This window comes from Numenius arquata, chromosome W, assembly GCF_964106895.1.
Source record: "Numenius arquata chromosome W, bNumArq3.hap1.1, whole genome shotgun sequence".
In the NCBI taxonomy this organism is placed as follows: Eukaryota; Metazoa; Chordata; class Aves; order Charadriiformes; family Scolopacidae; genus Numenius; species Numenius arquata.
Window position 1 is genome coordinate 2,438,200 of NC_133615.1, and position 10,034 is coordinate 2,448,233.

General features: G+C 49.7%; 1 protein-coding gene across 1 annotated transcript in view; it reads right to left on the bottom strand.

The window, feature by feature from the left end:
- LOC141476566 (NAD-dependent malic enzyme, mitochondrial-like) overlaps nt 1–7,980 on the bottom strand; it is a 42,260-nt gene extending 34,280 nt beyond the window's left edge. Inside the window, exon 1 of the mRNA XM_074165260.1 lies at nt 7,868–7,980. The gene's annotated coding sequence lies outside the window, so the exon portion shown is untranslated. The remainder of the gene's footprint in view (nt 1–7,867) is intronic.
- Nucleotides 7,981–10,034: the final 2,054 nt, after the last annotated feature.

A 10,034-nucleotide genomic window follows, 5' to 3' on the forward strand; every position in this document is an offset into this window, starting at 1 on the left:
TCGAAAGCTTAGTTCTTAATCTCAACCAGGTGATAACTGCTCTCAAACCCCTTTTATTCAACTATTAATTGCAAGCTCTCTGGAGCAGAAATTATCATTTATTACATGCTTGTAGAATGCGGTTACCACCCAGGGAATGTGTATTGGACTCATCTCTAAACGTGATTTCACCAACACAGAGACACAACAGCAACGACAGCAAGACCTTACACGGGACCACGGCCTCTGTGAAGACACATGAAGGTGGCAGGACAGACAGACACAGCTTGGATGCAGAATCCCAACATAGGGAGAGGAAAAAAATAGATCCCTTTAGCAACAGGGATCTAAACAGTCAGTGGAAGAAGGCAAAGATCCAGGGTCAACATGGTAGGGAACCCTTGTGGACGGAGCTCCATCATCCCTGGTCGGTACTGGGACCAGTGCTGTTTAATGTGTGTTGGAGACGTGGACAGTGGGATAGAGTGCACTGTCAGCAATTTTACCGATGACACCAAGCTGTGTGGCGCGGTCGACACGCTGGAGGGAAGGGATGCCATCCAGAGGGACCTAGACAGGCTGGAGAGGTGGGCCTGTGCAAACCTCATGAAGTTCAACCAAGCCAAGTGCAAGGTCCTGCACCTGGGACATGGCAATCCCAAGCACAAACACAGGTTGGGCAGAGAATAGCTGGAGAGCAGCCCTGAGGAGAAGGACTTGGGAGAGCTCATGGATGAGAAGCTCAACATGAGCTGGCAACATGCACTGGCAGCCCAGAAGGCCCCCGGCATCCTGGGCTGCATCAAAAGAAGTGTGGCCAGCAGGTCGCGGGAGGTGGTTCTACCCCTCTACTCTGCGCTTGTGAGACCCCACCCTGTGTCCAGCTTTGGAGTCCTCAACACAGGAGGGACATGGACCTGTTGGAACGGGTCCAGCGGAGGGCCACGAAAATGATCAGAGGGCTGGAGCCCCTCTCCCATGAAGACAGGCTGAGAGAGTTGGGGGTGTTCAGCCTGGAGAAGAGAAGGCTCCAGGGAGACCTTATAGCAGCCTTCCAGTACCTGAAGGGGGCTACAGGAGAGCTGGAGATGGACTTTTTGTCAGGAAGTGTAGCGATAGGATGAGGAGGAATGGTTTTACACTGGAAGAGGGGAGATTGAGATGAGATCGGGGGAAGAACTTCTTTGCTGTGAGGGTGGTGAGACCCTGGCCCAGGTTGCCCAGAGAAGCTGTGGCTGCCCCATCCCTGGAGGGGTTCAAGGCCAGGTTGGAGGGGGCTTTGAGCAACCTGGTCTGGTGGGAGGTGTCCCTGCCCAGGGCAGGGGTTGGAACTGGATGGTCTTTAAGGTCCCTTCCAACTCTAACCATTCTATGATTCTATGATCCCCTGGCCCAGCTCTATGTTCTCATCCAAGGACAGCAAAGCAGGTCAGAGACGTTTATAAGGAATGAAATGATGCATGGTTTGGATTTTTAATTTCTTCCAGATGGAAGCCAAAAATCAGATTAAGGAACTAAATTTCATTATCTTAAATATAGCCTGAATACTTTAGAAGACCTTTCTATAATCACATTTACACATAATCAACTTTCACGAAGGCAGACTGATTTTACAAGTTACAATCTGATGATTTTCTTCAAAATCTTTCCAAGCATTAAAAGAACATGCAAACATTTAATGTTTTTCAGCATCATATATATCGGAGTTCCTCTTCTAGCCATTTTAAGGCGTGGAGGAAAGCAGCACTGACATTCAGCAGGATGCCTTTCTCTCCTCCTTTATTTGTTTGTTTAGGCCTTGCGATTAAACAAAGTTCCACTCAAAACCCCATGGGTTTAGTTGTTTCGTGGTCAAAGAACATAAATTTACTGCGTGGAGACAGGGCCAATGGAAGCCTTGCCAGGACTACAAACAAATGTTGCTTTTAACATGATAATTCCTCCCTAAACCAGCTAGCTGCGGGCTCAACGCAGCTGGTCTGCCAGAACCCAGGGCAGCTGAAAAAAAAAAATCAGGAGCAGATAAGCAAAATTCAATTTGTGCTGCAAAACAACCAGCCTTCAGGAACGGCAAATTCAGCCTTAACCTTTTTTAATGCCCACCGCTCGTTTGCCAGCTTTACCCAATTGCGAGCCCATCTCCTCGTGGCACGTGAGGCTAGAAATGATCCGCGGTTACGGAGTCGCAGCAAAACCTCGGCCCGTGTCCCATCAGCAGGGTGTTAGGGTGGATTCAATACGCCATGAGCACATACCTTAAACAAGGAATTAAAAACCAGGCCAAACACCACACCATATCTTCCTCTAATTAAATTTAAATTGCTTCGTTGCTATTAATGAGCATTTAAGAACCAAACAAGATTGTGGCCCAGATTTCTCCTGAATTTGTCAAGTAACTCTCTAATCAACGAGAGACACAGACAGACACAGACTCTTCAGGGCCATGATTCAAATCTCCTTAGTGGCACCTAAAATGATTCTCTTGGTGGAGGCATCTCAGATGCGTAGAGCACGTGGGAGGAATCAATCTTTGTCTTCTAGTCAGTCCCTCTCTTTAGAGCCAAGAGATACGATCCCAGTTAATTTATATCCAGCAGAAAACCTGACTGGTTCCTCAGCCCTGAGCTCTCCTTCCCCTGCTCTTCTAATTGTTGCCTATTTCTGTTTCATCTTGCACATCTCCAATTCCTTTCATCGCAGACTTTTAAACCCTTTTTAGCAAGAATCTGCTTCCAGAATTCAACATAGCTTACCCTGAAAACACAAAGCGAGCGTCCTTCCCATCCCCTATCTGCAGGAGTGCCAAGAGCTCTATGCTTTGCCCGTATGGCCCTCCATGACTCTACCACCCTCTCTCCTCCCGGCTTTGCTGGCCACCAGCCTGGCAAGAACAAGCCATCCACCTACCCAGGTCCTTCTGCTTGAAAAGTCCTAATTCCTCCTCAGGAATACACGCAACAGGATCCTTAACGATTAACAAGCAAAGCTACATCTATACACGCCACTAGTCATTTAATGCTTTTTAAAGCTCCCCAGGTTGCTTCTGAGGCTCAGGAGCCAGATGCAGCACTGAGGTAGCCATAAAAACCAGCCCCCGCCAGGACTTTGGGATTCCAGCCAACAGCTTCCCAGCTGCAAGATCCCACCAGACAATAGAAATACTTTAGATGCAGCACGGTCCAACCGAGAGCAAATAAGCAGCTCTGCTTCTCCTCTGGCCTCGTGGGAAGGGATGAAGGGACGCAAAGGCTCGTATTTGCTCAGCGCTATGGTTTAATGATGTTTTTTATGGGTGTTGGGTCAACGGTTAGACTCAATGATCTGAAAGGTCCCTTCCAAACCTGAGAATTCTATGATGTACCATGAGACGGTGGTACTTTAAGCGTAAGGAAAAGGAGAGCTGATTTTGATAGAGAAGGGGGAAGGATTTCAACTGAAGGAAAGATGAGGGGTTACACTGATGTGAAAACAGACACAGGGAGGACTGAGGTTGTGCAACATCCCGTGAGGAGGAATTAGGAAAAAAGCAGAGGAATTGAAAGAGGAACAGTTCTGGGCTCCCCAGTTCAAGAAGGACAGGGAACTGCTGGAGAGGGGACAGCAGAGGGCTACAAAGATGATGAGGGGCCTGGAGCATCCCTCTGATGAGGAAAGGCTGAGGGACTTCTTGGGTCTTTTGAGTCTGGAGAAGAGAAGCCTGAGGGGGGATCTGATCAAGGCCTATAAACACTTCAAGGGTGGGTGTCAGGAGGATGGGGCCAGTCTTTTTTCAGTGGTGCCCAGGGACAGGACAAGAGGAAATGGGCACAAACTTGAACATAAGAAGTTCCATCTCAACACGAGGAGGAACTTCTTTCCTGTGAGGGTGACAGAGCCCTGGAAGAGGCTGCCCAGAGAGGTGGTAGAGTCTCCTTCTCTGGAGACATTCCAACCCCACCTGGCCACATTCATGTGGGACCTGCTCTGGGTGGACCTGCTCTGGCAGGGGGTTGGACTAGATGATCTCCAGAGGTCCCTTCCAACCCCATACCATTCTGTGATTCTGTGAATAAAATCCCTGCGAAAACATACATCAGCACAAACAGAACAAGGGTTTCTTTCCTTCTTTTGATACTTGACAAAGGTAAGGACCAAACAAGACTGTGGCGCACCACTAGACTTAATCCAATACAACTGGTAATTTTTGATTAATCACCACATACATGTCGTGTCCCAATTTAAAGAGAATTAAATTCTTCAGTGTACCAGATGACAGCTCTCTGCTGGGCCTTATCAGGAGGCATCTGGCCAGGTCAAACTAATTACCAATACTCCACAAGTGGCCTTATCTAGGAGCAAATGTTTTGCTGCCGCGATTATGGATTTGTTAAATTGCAAAAGCTACTTTTAAGGGAAAGTTTCATCATACTTCTTTTAAAAGGTACAATTATATTGCTCAGAGAGTCAGAAAGCTCAGAGTCAATTAAAGCTTCAATTAGTGCACAGGCTGTGGCTGACGCGTGGATTATACCTTAATACTAAGGAGGAGTACCTTTTAGTAGCCAGCAATTTATGCTTGATGACTCTGCAGTCTTTGAAGGATGGCTAAACATATTTCAAGTATTCCTGAAACAGTGTAAAAATGAACAGTTCCAGTCGTTCAGGTACAGAAATTACCTGCCAGAAACTGGCATTATTAATTCATGACCATACAAGCCTCACAGATATTTCCAATCATTCTGGCTTCGGTTGGTTCTGGGTTTGTTTGGTTGGGTTTTTTTTAAGCACTATTGCTCCAGTGCCAACAAACATTTTACTTTACACAGGCACAGCAATCTATCTGGTGAGTCTGCCCTATCCCAAGTCCGGTGTGGATGCACCATTGCACTCTTAATTCTTTTTTTTTTTTTTCTTAGTGTTTTTTTTTTTTTTTTTTTTAAATAGCCAGACAAGCCTTGCCTACCAAAGCGTGACACAAACCAGGCACGCACTAGCTGGCTTCATCACTTCAGTAATGATAAAGCAGTCTAAAATTATTACATTAGGCAAGTACCAGCTAATAAATGCGTCTCCCTGTGAGACTTTCGCTTAAAGAAAGCGAGCTTTCCCTGCACCCGCCACCCTGCAAGGGAGAAGGGGGGCATTTCCACTTCACATCGGGAGCACCCCAGTAAGTGTGCAGAGGAAGGAGCGGAGAGACTCCCCAAACCGACCGGACGCTCTCGAGGGAAGTTAATAGAAATGTTGGTAATAATAGTTCAGGTTCCTTTCAGCAAAATCCTGAGCTGGCGTTTTAAAGGACATTTCTAAGGTACCTTGAGATCTGCAGGTTAAAAGGAACAATCATACGGGGGGGTGTTACTAATAAAACGTTTGTACAGTGGTAAAGCAGGTCATTTTGGAAGTAGATCTTTAACACACCCAAACTACTTTTCTTCCCTCTTATTTTGAGGCAATTAATTCAACAAGGAGAAAAGTTACATGTTTTATATTTAAGTCAGTAAGTTCCCAACTTGAGGCTTGAAAAACGCAGCCCATAAAGCGTGCTTAGGTGAGCTCAAATGAGAACAATTTCAGAACACCTTTGTCAAAAGAGCATATGTTCTCAGATTTAATTTAACTTACAATATAGAAAGTAGGACTAAACTGTTTGGTGTTGGACTCCTGGTTCATAAAAAGTCTGAAGGTCCTTTCCAACCCCGACAATTCTGTGATCGGGTGAAAAGCTCTTACCACACAACATCAGAGAGCTTTTTTTTTTTTATATATATATACACATTAATGGATCTGACCTAAATATTTCACTTAAGCATCAGAAAATCCACAATCTTGTACTATGGAAACCACAGCAGCAGTATTTTTTTGCCTACTCTGAGAAGTTGTATTCACGTTCTTGATTTTATTCTGTTTCTCTTACGAGGAAGGCTCCTGGTAGTAAAGGTAAGCGCATCTGTGTATGTGGGGAAAAAGGCCTTCTCCTGCAGAATCAAGATTGCAGAAGTAAACAGAAAGCCGCTGTTGCTTTATTATGGAGAACTGGTATATTTCTGTATAAGAGCTGTTTTCTTCAGTTCAAAAATACGGATTTTTTTCGGCTGTAAGTTGAGAGAGAAACAAGGACGTTCTCAACCACTGCTGAAACTGAGCTGCTTGCTAATTTAGCGCCGATCGGGTGAAGTATAAGCCTGTCAACCACTTAAAAACCTTGGACTGCACTAGTTAGGACTTTAAAAAAAAAAAACAAACAAATGCTTAAATTACAGAAGAATCGGAAAAGCTATCTGCACGCACTTGGTTACCAGCCCAAGTAACACCCGAGCGTTCCTTCTGTTGCAATAAAGGTGCTGTCACCAGTAGTAAAGAGGAACATTCAGTTAGCACGCGCTCAAGCACAGCACTCTACCACGCATTTTGACAGCTTCTTCCTTCGGTTTGCCCAAGAAACAGCTTCAAATCTTATCTGCGCTCACGCCGCCGACTCAGAGGATTATCAGAGGCGTTGTCCTGGGACTGTAACACACACTTTTTTTTTCTTTTTTTTTTAAAAAAATACACGCTCAGGCTAAATTTCTACAGAGCTGACCACTTCTAATAGAGCCAAGACCACGTTAGACACTGCTGGCTGCACACACACGCGGATTACCTGCAGAGTTTCATATCCTGCCAAGCACTTTGCATAACCCATGTGTTTATAGATATATATATAGATCGTTTCCCTTTGCTGTTCACTACGAACTCTTTGGAATTAAGACCGCAAAGACAGCAAATAATTAATAGCTTGCTTAGCTGCAAGGTTGCCCTTTTTATCAGCCCTTTACCACCATTGCTGGATGTTTTGGGGTTTATTCGAGGAGTTGGGAGATTGGTGCCATGCCACAACACACCGAGATGCTCGCAGACCAGCCCTTCTCTTGGACCATTTAACGTTAAAGCACGGGACCTGCGACGGCGTTTCAAAACAGCCCCTTCTTTTAACAAATAGCCGAGAGGTGAAACCCAAGGACCACAGAGAGTAGCTCTAAAAATACCGGGCGGCCTGACGGCGCTTTCCTCTTCCAGCCGCAGCTCCTGCCACTTCCCAACTTTTACTCTCTGGTTTTTAGGGCCATGCCGTAAAAGTTGACCGCGGGTTGGAAGTCGGCAAGGTGAGGGGGGGACACACCGTCGGCTGAGAAGCTGCTACGCCCTGAATTTGGGGAGGGTTTTTTTTTTTGAAGGGGGGAGCCATCCCCTCAGGAGCCGCTGGCAAGGAGAGACTCGGGGGGGTGTGTGTGTGAGGCTGGTTCTGGGAGGGTGGCGGCTGAATTTATCACCCGTTTTGACAGCTGGTAAACAGGCAGCCCTGGGCCCGGCTTCTTGGTGAAACACGTCCTGTTTCCTCCCCAAGAGAAAGAGCCGCCCCGGGTGTTTTCCACCTACCGCCGGGGCTGAGGGCCGCGGCGGGCGGGCGGGCGGCCTCCGCCACCCCCGGGGCGGGGATGTTGGGGAGGGGGGGGCTGGGGATACCCGGCAACAGGCCGAGCCCCGAGGGCCTCTCCGGAGCCGAACTGCCGCTTTGGTGCGACTTGAGGGACAGGGAACGATGGAGACATGGGGGGTGCCGCCATCCCCTTCCCCGCGGCCGGGCGGGCCTCGTACCCCCTCAGGGCGGGAGGGGCCCGGCCGGCCCCGCCGCTGCCCGCCGCGCAGCTCGGTGGCTCGCCCGGCCGGGGCACGGAGCGAAGGCCCCCTCCTCACCCCGGCAAGACGCCGGGGGAGAGGTTTCAAAGCCGGGGAGGCACTCAAAGGAGGAAAGGCGGCAAGGGTCGAGGCTCTGGAGAAAACGCCCCCAAAGGTAGGGGTTGGTAAAGAGACAGAGGCCTTTCGCACGCCATTGCAATTGTAAAATGGTTACCAGAGCGGTATCTACCTCCTCCTGCGGCTGCTGCCCTCTGAGTGATGCTGGCCGAGGACCTGTTTCTATTGTGCAACAGCAGCGCCCATCCGCCGGAGCTCCGTCCGCCTCGAAACCCGCCACTGAATAGAGCAAACAAGGAGGCACCAGGGAGGGACACCCCGGAGGGCGGGGCGTTCCCATGACTGACAACACGGCGCAGCCAATGACAACTCAACCTCCTCGCCGGCCGACGGCGGCGCTCGGCCAATGAGCTTCCTTCCCCTCGGCTCCCCGCTCTGACAGAGAGGAGACCAGGCCAGGCCAGGCGCGGCCGGGCGCGGCCTGTTATATGTTAATGAGGCCAGGGGCGACGGCGAATCAGCGTGGAGGGGCGGGGCGCAGAGCACCGGCGCCGGGGGGCGGGGCTGCGGGGAAGGGGGCGGGGCTAAGGGTTGTGTGAGGGGACGGGGGAGTGTGAGGGGATGGGACCGTGAGGGGATCGGGGCTGTGAGGGGACAGGGGACCGTGAAGGGACCGGGAGTGTGAGGGGACAGGGGAGTGTAAGGGGATGGGGCCATGAAGGGAGAAGGAGTGTGAGGGAACCGGGGAGCGTGAGGGGACGGAGCTGTGAGGGCGGCCAGGCTGAGAGGGGACAGGGACCATGACATGACTGGGACCATAAGGGTGGCCAGGGCCATGAAGGAACAGGGACCATGAAGATGGCCAGTACTGTCAGGGGACAAGGACCATGAGGGGATGGGGAGTGTGAGGGCAGCTGGGGCCATGAAGAGACAAGGACCGTGAGAGGACGGGGACCGTGAGGGGATGGGGACCGTGAGGGTGGCTGGTTGTCACCTGTGATGGCAGGTGGCCACCTCTCCTGAGGGGTGGCACGCTGGGGAGGAGGGCAAGGCAGGAAGGGCAAAGCAGGAGGAAGGGGGCAGAGAGAGGGTCTCTTGGTGGCCGGGGGACGGGGTCCCCCCTGCGTAGAGTTACTGGAAGCAAGATGGATGTGGCTTCCCAGCGGCCGGGGCCACAGTGCTGGATCCCCTACACGGATTAGCGCTCCTCAAACCCACCAAGTGACACCACTGAGGAGTTCACCTCTGTCTCGTGGATTGCCATACAGAGCCCGAAGGGCTGGAATACCCTTGGATTAAAACAGAAGACTTGGCAGAAGACGGCGAGGCAGCTCACGCTGCAGGTCAGCGCTAAAATTACCAGGCCTGGAGAAGAAACGCAGCCTGAAAAAGCATCACTTTTCATAATAAGGTAGAGCTGTTTGTCCTAACGCTGGTCTCACCTTCTTAATAGAGGTGATGCTCTTCCCCAGCTTCGCTTTCAGAGTGTTTGGAGAGGGAAGGTGCGACGGGATGGAACGGGACCGCTCAGCTCACCCGAGCCTTCATCCACCTCCTCTCCGGCCCAAACGCTGAGGTATTTTCCAGCGTCGCAAATTGTGGGGCTGTTAATTCTCTGCCGGCACTTAATGTGATTTAAATTGTTAGATGTAGGAACGAGCACTGACTGTGTGGTTAAAAGCAGCAGAGTTACTATAGTAACCATAACAATAAATATATAAACCCACTTAATCAAAACCTCCCCTTCTAATCATGGCTTTGAGGCCTGTCATGAAGTGCATATTCTGCTGCATGACTGCCGTGGCTTTGAGATGTTTCTGAAGAACGTGGTGCTGCAACTTTAAACAAAGGAGATCGCTAAAATAACACGCAAGGTCGTGACTTTGTGCCTGGCTAAAAATAGCCCAAATTAAAAGCATTTTAAAATGCCAGACTTCCTACCTGAATAGCACAAATCAGTATCGCTGTAAACCTGTGTCATTTTAGGCTCGTTGAGGATCTTGCCCAACATATCTAATGAGCAGTTAACACCTCGCTGAAATAATACCGCACAACCCTCCCTTGTGAAAGAGTGGCTTAAAAGCTGTGTTGTAATTAGTCCCAGAAGAGAAAAACCTCCACCTCAGGGGATGGGATTTGGCAGGGCTGCCAGGCCTGAAGCTCCCAGCAACGATTTTTGATGTGAGGGAGAGCTTTCCTTTCCAGACAGCTTTCCTTTCCTCCCAGCAGCTCTTTGGTACCAGTTCTGTTCACCTCCCCAAGCCACCAAACCTTTTTTGAGCAACAGGTTGCTGTGGAGAAGAGGTCTGGCTTCATGCCTTGACACAACCCTAGTCTTG